The 19465-nt window shown below is 42.4% G+C and overlaps 1 protein-coding gene across 1 annotated transcript in view; it reads right to left on the bottom strand.

Moving 5' to 3' along the window:
* Window positions 1-19465, bottom strand: part of LOC142767432 (uncharacterized) — a 299364-nt gene that overhangs the window by 250206 nt on the left and 29693 nt on the right. The window lies entirely within an intron of this gene.

Here is a 19465-nt window from a genome sequence, read left to right on the forward strand (position 1 = left end):
ATGTGAAGAAGACAGCCGAGATGACACCTGAAAGGGATTCTTTACTACTCCGAGATCAAAGTGTATATGTTATTCACCTTCAGTAGATTTCCTACAGACACATGTCCTCCTTCCAACTTATTTGTAGATATATTTTTCAATATTTCTTCATATATTTCGAACTTTTTATAATGTTGGTTCTCATCAATGAGCCTATGAGGATTTTGTGCTTTTGCGGCTGCACGCTGTTATGTCTGACTGCACTGCAGGGTACGCACAAAACAAAGTTAAATCATTGCATCGCGCACAACAGTGATGCGAGACGAGTAAACCGATTGGGGTAGTGAGAGGCTAATCGGGGTGCGAGACAATACACCAATTATATACGTCGTTTATCGACCTATCGAGGGCTTACTTTCTTATGACGTCACTCCAAACGACCTCTCGCATCACGAATCACGTTAAAAGGATGAAACAGGCAGGAAGAGAATAACGCGATTGTTCTTTATGTTTTCGGGGATGAAAGGCCTTTAACATGTCACAACCGTTGTATCACCACCGTTTTTTTTTAATAATCATCCAAAGCCCAAATCCTGATCACTTAGCATTAACCATGTATCTCTAACGCAATCTGTCCTCCATGACGCAGCTCAGCGGCGTCAGCATTATTCGCTCCTCGTTAATCTCCTTTCTACAGGGTGGAGAAGGGTGGTATGGCGAGGTAATCAAGCCGATTCGACACATCTACGCTGATAAACCCGTTTATGGGGACAGAACGAATCTCTTTACCTCGGAGCCTTTTATCTACCGAGATACATCCGCTGACATTACATTATAGCTATAGGTCTCTCAGTCGCTTTCTTTCGCTTCATTAGTCGGCATGCATTACTGTATTCTATGAAGGCGTGCACTTACAATCTGTTCCTTTCCTAACGTCGTTACCATATCGCGTTTCTGATGGTACGAGCCATACGGAACTGTCCACCAGTGTAAGGTTTCACGGATGGCGATTAATTTCGTCGTGCGATAACTCTCCAGCATTCCACAAGCCCCCGAAACGGCCCCCGAAGCCCTTCGCCGAAACATACGCATTTTGGTATTTCCGTGCGCAGAAACGACTTCCCTTTTTAGGAATGGCCTTTTCCTTTCACGAGGCCATGCGTCAAGGGGAAAAAAGCTGCCTTTCGCATCGAATAGAAGCCGTTATCTAACACCCCTCGTATAACGCTCTAGAAGGTTTTTTTTTTCTTTCTCCCTTTGGACTTTATCAATACGATGTATCCGTCTGCCTAATGCGCCATTATGCCAGCTCGCACGGTTTCTCACGCGATCCACTTTCAGGTTGTATAGGCTCCATGAGAGCACGGGTTATGTTTTACGCAAAACTCTTCCCGAATCGTGGTAACTCGTGAGGGTAAACAAGATGATTCACCTACGTCGTATTGTGGAAAATATGCTAAAATAAAACTACACCATCCTCGCTGGGCTTGTTTGAAGGCGTCCGCGTACGCAGATAGCTACAATATATGTTTTGGAACAGTTTTCACCACACTGTAACAAAGCTTTGTGATGTATAAAAAGAAACAGTAAAATATTTCTCGCGCGTCCGACAGCATCATACGACAAAACGATAAAGCATTGAAATTTATCAGTATTGTACATAGGCGGCTGTGGGGCGGGGATGAAATAAAAAAAAACATGCCTTTTCTCCCTGCTCGCTCCAATTCTACATGACCTTGCCGACCTCACAAAATCAATTTTGCTGGCGTCCGTGATCTTGTTACATGTTTTGACGTTATTAGTGCATTAGACCCTTTTCACTGCGCAAGTGCTACACTACACTGTACATTTCACTACACTGCACATTCATAACATAATGGCGACACCTCTTGCGCATAAAGTAGATAAGTCCTGGTTTCACGTCCTGGGACTTGTGTATTACGCGTGTTTTACGCCAAGACAGCTCAGTTACAATTCTCCGTGTCGTCACACAAGCAGGCTGCACTAGAACGCATTGTTTGCTGATGTGGCTGGTGGCCAAGAGTTGGGTGAACTGCATCGCAGAAAAGCTGGCGTTTAAATTACGTAAAAGGTCTATAAGTTATAACAATAGCGCAACCATTGGTCAACAAGAAATTTTCGTGCTACAACTGGCAGCGTCATCTCTTTTCCTAAGAGAGCCTAAATTATTCAGTGACCATCCACACAGATTAGCGAATATGAGAATGGTTGGGACCATCTTCTGCCGTAGAAGCATTATGATCCTTAATTTCAAGCCTAGTGTTCGAAAGGCAAAATGAACTTGAATTCATGTTCCTGCGAACGTATTGTCCTTCCTGAGCTTCACCAGACAACGTTATTTTTGTGTTATTTCTTTATATATAGCGCTAACTGTTATGACAACAGAACAAGAGGCGTTTATGGAATCCTCTTCATAGCAGCCCGGTATTTTAGAATAAAGGCATTCTGGGGCTCGTAAAGCCGTCGCAAAATGACCTACACAAGCGTGGTTTCGGGAAAAAACTATACGTTCGCACATGTAATCAGTGTAGAAGAGCAAACTAACAAACTGTCGTAAACAAAGCGAGCTGAGTAGTTCGGCGTCCCACGGCACGAACTGCGTAACGAGTGGGTCGTTGAATGCTGTGAACTTGTTACAAAGAATTCAGCCATAAGTATTCATCATCATCAGCCAACGTGCCAACAAAGTGCCCATTATGCCTTGAATATGCGTGGCGGGAGCCTAGTTTCTCGGCAGAATCTTGACTAAAAGTGTAATGGGTGCATGCCTGCTTTATACATTTATGATTTATTCCGTTGTGGGTACCTTTCAATAATACTTGCATCAGTAACCTCAAAAGAGTTTTCAGCGAGTTCTTCAAATGCCGCTCTTGCAGTTGTCACTGTCACCGTGCTGTGGTTTAAACCTTTGCGCCAACCTTTTTTACGTTTTACATTTGCGTAAGAAAAAGCAAAACGGTGTCTGTTTCACGCATAAAGGGTATACCATGTACAGCGCAAGCTTGTTAAATACTTGAGGTGAACATGTCCACGTCTTTGAAAGCCCACGCACCGTCTATTCGCGCCTCCTTATTTTTGCGAATTATGCGAACACAAAAAACTGTAAACTGTGGTAAGTTACTGGTGCAACGCTTTACCACGTTACCGCTGGAGTGCATTTTTGCAGTACCACTGTAATGCATCAGACGTCTCCTCCCATGAACCTCGGAAGTTTCCCTCGATCAGTGACATTTGCAAGACCGTGAATCATACCTATAGCAAGGAGAAAGGGCAATCATTCTGCATGAATTGAGAGAGTAGGCACGTAGCCTTCGATATTCATGTTAAAAAGCGTCCACATCCTTCTTAGGTTTGTATGTATATACACTGAGATAAACTTGGAAGGTGATATCCTTAATTCAGCCGAGAATTCATCGAATTTGAACGAGATACCGTCAAAGAGATTGTTTCACAGATATCCCAGTGTCGGCCACGGCATCATAGCTTTGCACTAGGAATTAACGTTTCACATGAGCGAAGCCTAGAGAAATATTTAAATGAATTATAAAGATTTACCGTTTGAGTGATTATTATACTCGAGCCTTTACGCCAACGCAGATCATGATACGCCAACGTTGTTCCCGAAATTTCTGCAAAACGAGCTCTTTAACGACGTCGTGTTAAATACTAAATATCACCTAACACGCCTGAAATTAAATGTATACAAACATCGCCTTAGAAGAAGAGTATCCCTTTCATCTTCCTGCGTTGTCATCATCTTCTTGTTTCGCAGTTTTCGAAAATATTTTCTCTGTTTACGTTCAGAGTATCAGTCAGTTCTACTAGAAATACGTTATTTCTGTTTTTTTGTTCTTTTTTACCAGTGCTCCAAGGAACTATACAAACGCTTCGTTCACACTTATAATTCGGCATTTCACACACACACACACACACACACACACACATATATATATATATATTCGTATAGGAAAGAAGACGCACGTACGAAGTTATTTTATTGACGTTTCGGCCGTGGGTCCGGCCTTCATCAGAAACATGATATATATATATATATATATATATCATATCTTATATCATATCACATATATATATATATATATATATATATATATATATATATATATATATATATATATATATATAGAATTTAACGTCCCCAAATCACCATATGAATGATTATGAGAGACGCCGAAGTGGCGGGCTGCAAAATTTTCGGCAACCTGGGGTTCTCCGATGTGCACCCTAATTCGAACACACGGGCCTATATCACATTTGCTTTATGTTGTCTTTCGCTTATAAATGAAGAAACATTTATTGGTGAACTTCGGTGACCATGAGCGTATCTATCTATCTATCTATCTATCTATCTATCTATCTATCTATCTATCTATCTATCTATCTATCTATCTATCTATCTATCTATCTATCTATCTATCTATCTATCTATCTATCTATCTAGCCACCTACGAGTTTTAGCTCTCCTGGCCGTTTCGAGAATTAGTATGGTAATACCAATCTTTATTATGACATAATGTGACTATATGACGAACATAAGTGACTAGTCATAACATGAAAATCCTGATATGTATGTCATGAATGTCATGATTTACGATTCTTTAGCTTGCTGCTCTTGCGTTGGTTTCGTACACAAGACATATTGCAAAACTGGCATGGTATATTGACTGCACGGTGAACGTAAGTGACAGACCCGAACGTGGAAATCATGACATGCATGTCATGCAAGTCATGAGTACACGCCACGCTCATGATGTGCTAGTGGTCATCTCACTAGCTTCACATATACCAAAATTGATATTAGGTGACGCGAACGGACGACAAAAGTTAATGACACGTCCAAACATGATAATCGTGACATTCGTGTTATGTAAAACATGACTACATACTACGCTCATAGCTCGCTCGGTGCCGTTTCGAAAGCTCCGCATACACCAATCTTAGTATAACGTGACGTGAATAGACGACGAAGGTAAATGACATGCCCAAACGTAATAATCCCATGTACGGCATATTATAAATCTCCCTGCGAATGTTGTGCTGATTTCAAAGGGACATATCAACCTTCCTCATTCGTGCTTTACATATCATCATTTCCCACTAAACGTTTGATGTGCCAATTTTCTTCCTTTACAGTTACCTTACAATCACTTTATTAAAATCCCCTATAGTTTCATCGGCATCATCGTCTGTTGGTTCCCGTTAACATTATGTCTTACATTAAAAAACTAGCCCCCAAATTTACGCCACTTTTCTTCATTGTGGTTGTTGAGACTGTTCATACACCCATAGCGTGTCTGCTCCGTCCCGTCAGAGTCTGCCATCGGTGCCGAAAGTGACATAACAATGCGCTAGCGTGTCACCTGTCGCTTAGTGCGAGGCCATCAAGTCGTTACTGGTTGAGTGAATAGCGATGGATTATTCATGATGAATGTTAGTTAAGGCACAGTTATGGCGCAAGAAGGGCTTTTTCTGGTTACGTCAGGGTGGTGAACCGACGCGCAAGTACTGAACCCGTGGACGCAAACGCGTGGACGCGAGAGTAAAATATGCAGCAAAAGCTAATCAAACTACTCTTTTTTTTTTTAGGATATACTCAAGTATGTTTCGTAAGGTTAAAATTTTAGTTTTTTCATAAAAGGTGAGCGTGACCGTCGCTTAATAGAAAGTTCGGCTCACTTTTGCACATTACCTGCATCACTCAAATAAAGTACACCGAAGCGTAAAAAAAAACGTATAGTTTGCCCTGGAGTAACAGCTTTTGTTTGCTCACACTACATGCTAAAAGCTGAAATCCCTAGTTTTTAGAAGTTATCTACGCTTAGGAACACGACAGAGCATTCACAGACTGACGGGGTGTGATGCCAGTCAGAAGTATCCATGGTCAGCTTTTTTCTTGGCACCGAGTTGAAGCCGAGTAGGTAACGTGCGAGCCTAAGTTCATCGACCTTCTGTCGTCGCAATAGCATTTTCGGCAAGCATCGCACAATATCACTGACATCAAGACGCCATCTTGTGAGGTTTATGGGAAAACTGACGCACATAAACATCTCCTGATTGCCTTTTTTATAAGTGTACACGAAAGTTGGTGCAGTTGGGTAAAAGATCATGAGGGATTTGACTGTATGGTCAGGACTTGAATAACGCAGGAGAAGCGCGAACAGCCACCGTTGTTGCTGTGGTATATATATATATATATATATATATATATATATATATATATATATATATATATATATATATATATATATATATATATATATATATATATATATGTGTGTGTGTGTGTGTGTGTGTGTGTGTGTGTGTGTGTGCAAAGTACAAAATGCAGCAGGACTCCAGTAGGAAGCGAACCCAAGCATTCAGTGGGGCAATGAAGTATTCCACACCAACGTCACGCCTGGTCTTGAAACTGCTTTTTAAAGATCCCTACGCAAGATAATGACGGTGAAAAGTCAATTATTGCAGTGCTTGCTATCCGATTTTACATCAAAGCAGTAAACGTTACAGTTGTGCTCATATATAACAGGTGTCCAGTTTGCTTTAAAATCAAACGCTGTTCCCGTGGGGGCTCCACTTTCAAATCAGTTTGATGAAAATGACATTGCTGTTATTCAGCAAGCTAAATTTCGGCGGCACTGGTCTCCGGAGGAAAATTCCAAGGAAAGTTGCGTCGGATATTCTCATCATCGCAGCGTAAAGTACACTTCGTTTCACGAACTGTCACAATCTGTACTCTAGCTTGAGTGCTGACGTTATGTCGGACCATACACGTTACCCTCTCAAATTCTGATAAAATGGACGTTCCTGGACGTCCCCGGGATGTGCAGACAGCTGCACTTGAAGAAACACGCAATCCACCTCTTAACGCTTAGCTTAAAGCAAAAAATGTAGTACACTAGACAATTACTTGCAGGCTGCATCGCATGAAGCGGATTCCCTACAAGGCGCCGGATCTGCTGAATTTTTAAATCTACTCTTTTCAGATATAGATCTAGGTGCCCCAAGCATGAATGAAAGGAAATGAAAATGGCGTAAAATGGAAAGGAAAGAGAAAATTCGATTAGTCTTAACGTCAGTGCAAGACTTACTCGAAGCCTTAGGGAAGAAAGAATATATAAAGCAGGAAAAACAGCCACGAAGACTTTTGCACGAACTCAGGTTTCTAAATATAACCGTCTCCCGTCGCCAGCGGCGTCACCGGAGGGAAGCGTTGAGCGGAAACTGGGGCACGATGTCTTCGTGTCTTAGGGAGTACCTCTCTGTGCGGCAGTGTGTACGGATCATGAAAGGCAAAAAAAGATACTGTGTACAGGAAGTTCTTCGTTGCACCGACTGCACTGCCATGTCTTTTTTTTTCTTTTTTTTTCTAAGAGGCACTCAGTGGATTTTCAAAGACTGTGGCGCTTGAATGACAACAACGGTAACGTTAAGAACAGGAGTTCTCAAACGAGAGGCCCACCGCTTCAGAAGGAATAAAACGCTTGTGCTCTAGCCTAACTACACTCGCATTACTGCTGGCCTACTGGGTTTCATGACGCTGTGTTAGGTCAAGCTACATAAACCAACACTGGTGTTAATTGTTGTTCCTTGAGGAACCCACTCTGTTACTGTATGTTGAAACTTAAAAATGGAAGAATATCTCTATATTTCACAATCGGCGTCCAAATTTGTGGCACTATGATGATCAGTATACATACGCTTTTCGAGTGTGGATGCCAATTACCTTTTAGAAATAAAGCCTATGAATGACTGCCAGTAGGGCATGTTCTTTCCGAGTCTTAGTACTTATTGGCGTTTGTGTCATGGTGAAGCATACGGGAAACGCGTTGTTTCAAATAGCCGCCTTAAGGTTACATCCTTCTCGACCCCGCCCCTCCAATATTTCCTGCTTCAACGTTCCCCTTCCTTCGTCCCAGTTCTTCACAGACTAAATTTTGTGTTTTTTGTGTGCTTGCGAAAGTTAGGGCAAGAATCCTGCTTTACAAGAAAATAAAAAATGAAGGCAACCAGCTAGCTAGCCCTGGCAACAATAGGAATGTTGAATCTCACAACGAATGCAACTGAACTTCGTTTTTTTCTACACCAGGTGCAACGCTGTGGAACCTGTACAAAAAGTTTGGTGTGCAAATTGTAAGAGTTCACATGTCTCGCGCTTGGATTTTCTGGTTGCAAACATGGCCTCTACGATGGGCTACAGCTGCGCGCTGACGGAACTAATCACTGAGGCCACAATGTGAAAAGACAGAGAAGTTTGGCGATTCTAGTGCTATTTACAATCGTATAAGTAATGTGGTTTTTGTATTTCTTAGGCATAAATAATGTAATTTTATAACTTGGTCTAAAAACGAAAAAGAAATTGCATTAAGCGCAGTAAACTCACTGAACTATTTCTTGGTGCAAGCGTATTCGCTGCAAGAAGCCTCGTAACTTCCACGTATGAAACAAAGTGTAGAATTAAAATTTATATTTTGACCACGTTTTAAACCTTTTGCGCTATCTAGAAGTTGTCATGAAAGGCAAAGACAACCGCCCCTTTGTTGCATAAAGGCACAAGAAAATTCATACGGATTTCTCAAAAAAAATTCTTCATTGCCGAAAAATTCCTTTTTGTCCGGGGTTTGAACCGGAACCAAGACAAATTTTTCGGCATCTAACAGGCTTTTTGTTTTGACGAATCCGTAGGATTACCGTGTGGCTTCGGGCTACAAACGGGTGGTTTTCTTTTTTCCCTTTCTCAGCCCTTCCGCTACCTTGCTGGTTCCCGCAGAACTCATTTGCAATAAATATTGTCACACGCACTTGTTCAGGAATACGCCTCACAATCCTCGGGACGCGAAAAAAAAAATGACTGTCCGGAATTGCAACAGCTTTACCGTAAACACGGCTCAGGGAAAAATAAAGTCGTGCGTTTATTCACCAGTACGTCAACACACACTTGAATTTGTGACATTATCATGACGTCACCTTGAGCTCGCCATGACGTCACCTGACGGTGTCCACGCGTTAAACCGTCACTTAGCCATTGAATAGTAGGGTAGAGCCCGTATGGACGCTATCGAAGGTGAACATGGCAAAAAGAGGTCTATCACTTTCTCGTTCTCATGAATAAACGCATAAGCGATCGTGTAACTGTTGTATTTTAGCCAGTTGATTTATGGGTTATATTTGTGTTAGTTACAGTATTGTGTGTATTCAACTTAGATTTCTGTATGTGGAGCTTTCAAAGTAGTTGGCTGTCTTTAGTTTTGATTGTTATCTGAAATTGTGCTCCAATAAATTGTGTTCAAAAAGATTGTTGCTTGTATTCTTTCAATGTATGCGAGTTGCTGAATGCCAACAATTTTGTGCCGTCATTATGATTACTTCACCTAAGTGGTTACGTCTCTAGTGTACCTACGACAATGGGATCCAAGTGGGGTGCCTACTTCTATTGTTGGATTTAGCTCCATGGGTATCACGGTACGTATTGCCAAAGCCAATACATATAAAAAAAATCATCTGGTACTGATGAACTCGGCTTTCTGAAGGCCATTTTTCGTTCTTGTTTTTAAATTTTTATCAAACAGTATTGCGTATTTTTAGGGGGTTCATATTTTCAATCCCGTCAAGACGGTGACTCTGGAAGGTGAATGTTTTCTACAGATTCTGGCGTGCCACAGTCCGCTGCAATACGCGGGGGCATTTTTAGACTCCTTCTGTAGCACTGACTTGCGTCAGCCTGCTCAGACTTCAGTGCCACCTGTTCAACGCGTTTCGTTTGCAGTAAACTATATCGACACCATAAATGTCAGCTTGTTACGCTGAATAGTAGAAGCACTGCCTGTTCGGCTAGTTGGAATAGCATACTCGTATATTTTGACACCCTTGTTCTTCAAGCACATCCAAAAATGCAGTATATTGAACTGCACAACGCAAGGAGAGTCACGACAAAAAAAAAAAGAAAAACACAGCTTGCTATGACGGACTAGGAAGTTGACGCAGTCCTCTCGCAAGAAAAGCTGATAAGCGTCCACCGTTTTTCCTTGTTATTATCCGGATAATCAGATAACGGGAATCGCACCTAGCAACAGCAATCCGTTCGCGAGGCACGTTTAGACGTTACGGGCCTGAACCACCGGCTCTTCGAAAACTCCACGAGGACTTCGTCGTTGCGTCGCAAGCCATCAAGCCACAGCTGCTCAAGCCCTTCTGGTTGATCGAGCCTGTGTAATGTTATTAAGCGACACTATGCCACACGGTGAGCCTACTTTGTAGAGAGATGCCGGCTTCCAGACGCGTCTGAGTCACCATTAGGAACAGGCCCGCAATTTCATTGAAAGCGTCTCTGCGGATTCGCTGGAATCCAACCAGCAGGCGGTAGAAGCCTGCTATGTTTATGGCGTCCGCTGCACGTGGGGAGTTTTCCGAAAGCTCCGTAAGGCGAACTCAACTCGGTTACGCAGAGAAGCGACATCAGGTGTAAGGCATGCATGCCCTCAGCGCTACTTTTGCGCCCAATTGCAAGTCGCGCTGAAAGGTACAAGCTCAATGAACCACGTCTCGGGCGTTATGTCCCACTATTTGAGCATGGGTAAAGCTATGGGTAAAGCTAAGGGTAAACTTTTTTTAATGGAAATACCACTTGTCCGACAATGACGTGACAAGGCCAAGGAGAATTTTGTAATGCTCATTGGACGTGACCCAAGTACGACATTATGTTAATGGTTGACGTGCAAGCAACATAAGCCTCAGGAGAAGATGTAGTTTTGAAACAGTGCAACATTCATTAACATGAGAAGATGTATACTAATTGTGTCGCAAACACAAAGTGTTTTGAACAAGGATCTCTTTCAATTTTTTGTCTGTTCTCCCGCGGTTACCTCTTTTGTGTGTGGTTGAAAAGAGATATTAGGATTTCATAGTGATTTATACAATTAATCGCATTGGCGTTGTATTACTGCTTTTCGCTCCAGGACCCTTTATTTCGTGCGCACTCCAGACCTATATGCTCTCGAAAACATAGAATATCAAATGGTGCGATCAATGCATTCTGAACTTTACGAAAAACAGCCCAGAGCAACGTGAAATACCTCTTCTTCTTTGCACCAACTGTGCTCTACTGCTGATTCCAGCAAGCATTTGGAGTAATCTTTCTCAAGTTAGCCTTGAAGTTGGTTGAAATCACGTCTATAGGCGCATGGCCCTGCCATTAGGGGCAGAAGGTGGGGTTTGGAATATATTTTGGTGGTGTCACCTGGCTTAGGCACAGCCATTGGTAACAGCAATTAATTTGCGGTACCACTATATATTACATTTCTAACTTAAAGTGGACGCAAGGAAGTCAATTTTTCTGTAATTGTCCACAAAATGATACTACTACGCTTACAGAAACCAGTGACACGAAAGGAGGAGAAACCAAATTTTTTGTCAACAAAAGCTCGCACGTCAAGAACCTGCGTAAGAGGTACGTCCTCTTCCTGCCGAGCAAATGACTCGCGTCTCTTTATCCATCGCATCTTATGTGGGCCCGATCGAACGTATCCCTAAAGGCCAGATGACAGCGCCAATAGAGCGCGCAACAGGAGTGAAATAGGGGATGAAAGAAGGAAGAAACCTCAATGGAAATAAATAACATTCATAAGAACAAAAATTGGGACAGTGGTTAAAAATCCAGGGAGGCAGACAGAAAGAGTAGAAGGTGACTGTCGCCGGCAACGCTTTTTTACCCCCACAAACGATTCTAAACAGGGGTAAAAAATGGGCTCAATAAATTGCAGATCCAAATAAAAGATAGGTAATATCTTGGGGGAAATACGTAAACAGGTGTGAATATTAGAGATAGAATACTTGCTTTAACAGATAGGTACAAAAAATGCGAAAAGAAAAAGGTGTAACATTGAGAACAGGTGAAATTAGATTGTTAAAGAGAAAAGTTGGCTCCAGGGGGGGGGGGGTTCCTTTTCCTAAAACAAAATGGTGATAACAGGTAAAAAATTGAATGGGATGAATAGAGATGAGTTTGGTTGTGGGGAAGAAGTAAAAAGAAACTGGAAGAAAACAAGTACAAGTTGGCGTTTGTGTAAGGATACAGAAACGGGGACATCTCGAAAGAGTGGTTGCCAGGAAAGTGTGTACGTGTAGATCAGGAAAGAGTAGATCAGGGAAGAAAGGGTAGACCAGGGATCGAAAAGGGGATGTTGAAACGTGTGTGGGCAAACGGTCGGAGAGTGTCGAAGGTGAGAAAAAAGGGGGTGATACAGCTAAAGGGCATGTTGATGGAGGCAAAGGATGGCGTGTATCGCACGTGGCGTTGTGGAGGTAAAGGCGACGAAGTAACGCAGTATCTTCCCCCTCCTCCCGAGATGAGGAAGAAAAGGGGAAAGGAAGGTGCCATCGAGTCACAGGTGGTCGATGTGGCGCCTGCGCTCTCGGCGTCGCCCCCGCAGTGTCGCTCGTCGAACGACGAATAAATGGGGAGGAGGAAGAGAAGAAAGGCGAGGGATCGTGGGGAGCTAGAAAGAGGTCAAGAAAGGAGGGGGCGGGAGAGCGGGTGGTTGTTGCGGAGGGGCTACCTGCACGCGCCCTTCGTCCTATATGTTTCTCCAGCAGTAATCGGTGTTTCTTACGCCAGAGAGAGAAAAAAAAAGGGAGTAATGGCACACACTGTCACCTTGCTGAATATAAAAGAAAACTTGCCGCATGGTATGCATCGGCACCGGGAACGAAACCTGAAGACAGAGGCTGCGCCTGCATAATGGTATCGACCTCCACGAATGCTAGGACTCGAATGCTGGTGGCCGACGTGGAATATACACAGGGGCACAGAAGGGTACAAAAAGTAGGGTCTGCTTACTTGTACACTGTGCGTTGTGGTCGGAACGGGTCGACGCAGTTACGTTAGAGAGCATGGAATGTGGGTGGTGGTAGTAGGCCGTTCCCTAGAAGCTCGCAGACTCCGAACAAAAAACTTCAAAGTAAAGCCGGCCACTCTTGCTCACCTGTGCGTCAGAAGGTTGGCAACTCCTAACGACTGGAGCGAAGTGTGGAAGTCCAATGCAAATGCTGAAGAACCTAGGGTATAGGGAGCAGCCGATGGAGCTACGAAATATGTTAAACAGGGGTAAGGATGAATAGAGGGCGTGAATTGAATGTAGAACTCCTGTACTGTGCTTTTGCCGCTCATAAAACTTTTACGCACGTGGTGTACACGTTTTCCTTTCATTTCTTGAAGAGTATGCGGAAGACGTAGGGCAGGCATGGTAAAATGTGCTGGAGGTACGAAAATAGAATATTTGGCCCAGTGAGCGCAGTTTCTAAGTGCAGGTAGAACCTACTCAATAAACTAATGAACCAGCTGCCCATCACGGACAACACTGGCTGCTCTTTGAGGCTTCGTAGAGAGTTGTACAACTTATCAGCACTGACGTGTTCACATACACGCACCGGAAGTGGTAACGGAATGTCTACAGCGGGTGTCGTGGTTATAATCGCGAAGCTTTTGTTGAAAAAAACCGCGTGAAGCTTCTCTTGGCCCCGCCGCGGTGGTCTAGTGGCTAAGGTACTGGGCTGCCGACCCGCCCGTCGCGGGTTCGAATCCCGGCTGCGGCAGCTGCATTTCCGAAGGAGGCGGAAATGTTGTAGGCCCGTGCACTCAGATTTGGGTGCACGTTAAAGAACCCCAGGTGGTCGAAATTTTCGGAGCCCTCCACAACGGCGTCTCACATAATCATATGCTGGTTTCGGGACGTTTAACCCCACATATCACTCAATCAATCAATCAAGCTTTTCTTGGAAAAAAGCGCCAGCAAGTGGTCTTGGAACGTGTGAAAAGACATAGCAAAGACAAGGCTGTTGCCTTCCACGAGGCCCACCAAATGATAAAATTGCACGCACAAAAGAAAAGACGTTAACCACCGCACTGTTTGCCTGCTCTATCGCTCTTGTTCGTTTATAATAGGACACTTTTTGTCCCATTCGGATCAGCTTGCGTAACGCAGCTGTAAGCAATAAAAGGACTGCCGATTAAGCAAACAATTTAGATACGTCTTTTTCGTCTCTAAAAATATTGCTGAACAAATTTTTTTCGAGTATCTATTGATTTACCTTTATTTCTGCAACAAACCTTTTTTGTAAACTGTTTTTGTTTTTTCTTATAACTAATGTGAGTGAATTTGTTGCGTTACATCCTTTAAATTCTACGTATCAACTTTATGTATGTTACATCTTAGACACATAACCCTTTCTTTAATGATATGGAGAATTGTGTCAATATATTCAATTGAAGAAGTAAATATTTATGCTTTCTTTATAATAAACAGAAACCTCGGGGTGTTCAAACTGTTATATTCTGCTGAAACCCTTACAACAATTTAGAGCCTATAGATGTGTTCTCGGGAGAGAAATAAGGCAACAAACGTTTTCATTATGGTAAGGTTTCACCTCCTGTAGAAGCCACCTCGTCGTTCGATACCAAAAACTGAACAGAACTAGTTGATTACTTGATTCAGTTATTTTTTGTGAGTGTGTAGTTCGAAAGCAACACACCCACAACAGTTGGAGGATTTGGAGGAATATCAAATGCGTGAGGGTTAGTGTTTTTAGGCGCAATCACAACTAAGCACCCTTTTTTTTTTTTTTGCACTGAACAGCATCCGAATTCATTCTTCTGTACGAGGAATGTTTCACATACTAACCATTGTGTTTCTTCGCCACTCTTTACCAACGAAATAGTATACTTATTTTTTATATGCTCTAGCGTAAGTCATATCAGCGAGCCGCAGAAAATTTATTCGGAAAATGAAGCAAAATATTTTAAGCCAATGATTGATGACCCTTTCAGCCTCCTGTGGAATATTTTACATGACTGATTAGGGAACAACTTCAGCTGAAAGAAGCGTAGGAGTTCGAATTGACGTTTATGCCGGCTTTTCAACAGAAGCCCGAACAGAAGTCCTATGTTGACGTCACTGTTGAGACATGCATGCAAAGCATAAACGTACCATAAAACTTTGCGCATCAGCTCAAGAAATGCAGTGAAGTTGTTTCGCTTTTTAATAAGTGCCGCTTTCTTACCGACGAATGACAGATGACGGTAATCCGTTGATTTAATTGAAGCAGTACTTTCTAATACGGAGACGTGAGTTGCGAGGCTCGGCGACAGGCATGGGAGTGTTAATGGGGTCCCTTCTTGCGCGATAATTCTTCGCCCCACGCAGAGGCCGTCCTGATCGACGCCTTTCAAGAGGATCTAGATTATGATAAGGTGTCTCGGAACGACGTCTTCGAGAGAAGGAGCAAAATCGTTCAGCACAGACAGCTCATATCGACAGTCTTATTTTTCCCGACTAATGCTAATTAATAACGTCGCTAAGCTCTTGGGTGCGTAATGAAAGGCGTCATTCAGGAACAGTGGCTTGATGTCTTAATTAGATAGAGGCCGATGATACGAGCTCACTTTCTTCCTAATTAAACCCAGGAAAAGGTTACTTTATTAGCTAATCCTGTCGATTGAAGATGAAACTGCAGGCAAGTTCACACAATCTCCTGACAAGAACAATTTTGTTTTTCTCGAACTAGCTCCTCGTTAGTCGTTTTCCTATCGCGTATTTCTTTCACGTACGTATTCTTCCCATCACTGCATTATAAACGTTTTTCATCGCGTCATTTGGTCTTCTTTGCATGATTAATACGTGCTCTCAAACAAACTTCCTAACGAGATAATGCGTCCTAGTGGCTTGGTAACAATTAAAAGCATCTGAGGCATGTTACATTATCATACTCGGGCTGTTCGTGTACTTCTACCCACTCTCCACCGTGAAGGTAAAAACGTGCTCTTGATGAGGCATCCTGCTTGGCACCATTGATTATATTAATACAAATTGTTATCGGGCAGTCACCTTTCATTGAAGCAGTAACTTCAGAGTGACCATAAAGCAGAAATCTTCCTAACAGAAATTGGCCACATAAACTCTACTAATGTCAATCAGAAAGAGAGCCTCCTTGAGTTGAAGATAAAAACTGTCGTGCCAACGTACAAACTTGATGAAGGATTCGCCACAGTGTTAATAATTAAAAAAAACGAATAGTTGTTTGAAGGCTACCGTTTCCATTCGCATTGCACATCGTCATTCGCACACCGGCAAAATCTTGCTGACTGTTAGCTACTAGCAGTCGTTTACTGTTAGCCCCTATGTAAACGTTCTAATAAAGTGAGTGCCCGCGTGGCCTAATGAACCGTAGTAGAGTTTTCTTATCTGTTTATCAACCCACGGTTCTGTATCTCAGCCGTAATGAAATAATGGCTTTGTTCAGTGTAACATCACTTTTTGAAAAATTTTCGCTTTCAATATTTTCGTATTGTGTGAGTATTTACGATTGGAACATGCTTTTCATACAGATAACAGTTTGGTAGCGATGCATAGTATCGTTAACTTGTCGATGCACTCTGGCTCCAGGGCTACGTAACAACAACCATTCGCCTTTTTTTTAAATAACTGCTATTTTTCCTAGACTCCTAAATGTTGTCTTCACCGATATATTACCAAGCTTTTTTTTTTGAACCTTTGGTTAACCCTGTAACACGCATTTTACCTTGAAAAAAATGTCAGAGAACACTTCTCTTCGCTTCTTTCACTCTTCTTGGGGAGTTTATTTAAATAAAGCGAAGCAGTGACGTTTTCATTAGTTCATACCCTATATAGTTTTTAATAAATGATTATAAACTTCGATTACATACGTAACTCAGAGTAATTTTAAGGAAACATGTAAATGCGCGAGAACTTCCTTTCTCATGAAACTTTGACAGGTTTTTATTCTTCTTGGAGACATTACAATCAATTATTCAATAATTGAACAGTTGAGCTGTGAAGTTGAAGTTCTGTTGTCATTTTTTTCACGTCTGATTGCACCTAATCATAAATATTGATTGGTGAAAAATTCATCGGAAAAAATTCAGCAATAAAGAGATTCATTTGATTACCTAGATCTTGGCATACGTCTTTAACGCATTAATTCCATCGTATGCGCCATATTCGATTGTCTCTGCTCACCTAACGCACACTGTGTTTGCTCGGAATACAAAGACGATATAAATTTAAAAAGAAAAAGAAGTTCACTGTTTCTCTTGTTTTTTGTTTATTTTGATAAAAAATAATGGAGGCACAATACTGACAAAGAAACACGACAAAACTGCACCTTCAAACTCAGCAATTCGTGGTCTCCAAAATCTGATCAAATATTGATTTGCTAGCACACATAACTAAATCCTGGAGAATGGCGCAGTTTCTTGCTGTTTTTTATATTTTTATTTTCATTTCATTTTATTTTTTGCGTGGGAACACTGAGGTGCTAGTTCAGCACCTCGAAGGAGTACTGGAGAAAAAAAAAAGCCGCCGTTCTTCAAGATCGGTATTTGCGTAGGGGTTTCAGAAGTCGACTGACTCTCACATTGACTAACCTTTTAGGTCGAATTAAACTTTGCATACTCGTTCGATAGCAGGTTCGTGAATAGCAAGTAGATTTTTTTAACGTTTGTGGCGGCTTGAATTACAGCGTCACCTTGAGGTTTGCTAAAGCTATCGGCCAAAGCAAGACCTGGACGTCATGGCAGGAGTTTATTTGGTGGGATTACTTGAAGCACACGGCAACGTACCAACAGTGGTTGAAAGCCTCCTTGCATGCGTACCTGAAAACATTCATATTTCAATGGCTTCCCTCGAACTCCTAGGAAGCATGCGACATCATGCACGTGATACAAAAAATAGCAACATCCTCGAGAAGATCACGTCCAAACTGAAAAATTCTCCGCTGAATAACAGCCAATTGCAACACCACGAAATTCTGACATGTAGAATTTAGGGACACTTGCATCCTTTTGTTACCTTGTTTTTTGTCGCAAGTCTCTATAGCGGGTCTGTGGCATGAAAATGTTTCTGTAGTTCTATAAAAATTAGTCGATTTATTTCAGAGTCATTTCTTTTCTCACGCTTCATTGTCTGTTGCAACAGATATCTTCATACGGTACCATCAACATACGGTACCATCTTTTCGCTGAAAAAAAAAGAAAGACACTTGACTGCATTTAATTGTGTATTCACGAAAAAAAATGTCCTTGGCACGACCGAAAATACTTTTGCAGTATCAGAAACCAGCTATGCTTGTAGAGAAAACTTGCTAAAATAAACGCACATCTTGTAGCTCTTGTATAGACTTCTGCTGTCGCTAACGCCTGGTTGACAACCCTTAAACACGATCGCTGCTACGCCTAAATAAAACACTAGTGAAGCTTGATTACCTGTTGAACACCGGTAACACCTGAACTGACTTGCTTTTGCATCCCTCATAACCTCTGATAGTATCGCGAGCAAATTAAATCAGGTGTTTAAAGCACAAATGGTATCAAATTCCCTGTTTAGCGCATGCCTGCGTTCGCGCTAGTGGTAACTCGGATCGGACTTAAAAGGGATTATACGTAGCAAGTTTACGAGAAGCCCATAAATTTGATAATGAAGTGCACAGTATCAATCTAATGGGAATCAAGAAAACTAAAGAAAAAGCGGGCAGGGGAGGCGGACTTGTAGGGAATGGTGATGGAGCTCCGCTAGCGTGAAATAGGGAGAGGGGCAGTGTTACGAGAATTATTGCTTTAATGAGGCACTAGTAATGCCGCATGCGTGAAAGTGGTTATGCAGGGCGGAGTATTTCCCCTTCACCGAGGTCGTCGGAATGCGGCATGTTCTAAGGTACTTCTTCCTTTTTATGCCTTGTTATTGTTCTTCGTCGTCTTCTTCTCTAAATGCATGGTTTCAGTTCACCGCGGCATGCAGGAGGAGGTGTTCCCGCTTCAAGTACACGTCATGGGCTATTCTTCTGGATAAGTATAACCTTCTTCACGTTCAATGGTCTGCTGGGGAAGTCGTGTGACTTACCCGATTTCCGTGGCTCGTACTCGTTGCGATGAATTGGGACTATACGGCGCACACGGACGTCAATAGACGCGTACAAGCCGAGACTCTAATGTGGTTTGCAGCTAAATGAATAAAAACGATATCCAGATGAACAGCAGCGAATCAAACATGACAGCTCGGGGCAAGTTTTCACAAGGTTGTAGTTTTAACGTCGAGATGGTGGAGTGAATTTTCGGACGCACGAGATAGGAATAAGCGCCATCCCGAGCCTCTTCTTCTCCATTGTGTGTTAGTCTTGAGCACAACTCGATCGCAAAGATCACGCGGTGACATCTAATAGGATCAAACTAGAACAGTGACCTTTCGTGTGTGGAGTGACAAACTTGCTATGCTTGTTTCATGCATGGCGGGATGGCTAATGCTACGCTTTCGAGAGAGAGAAACAGAGACAATGTGTGTCAGAAGTATACCACAACGCTGTTGTCTCTTCAACAAGTAGCGCTTGTGCTGAGCACTCAATGGGAACAATATACGGAGCGTTGCACACGCATGACCTGTTTGCG

This window comes from Rhipicephalus microplus, chromosome 7, assembly GCF_043290135.1.
Source record: "Rhipicephalus microplus isolate Deutch F79 chromosome 7, USDA_Rmic, whole genome shotgun sequence".
Taxonomy (NCBI): domain Eukaryota; kingdom Metazoa; phylum Arthropoda; class Arachnida; order Ixodida; family Ixodidae; genus Rhipicephalus; species Rhipicephalus microplus.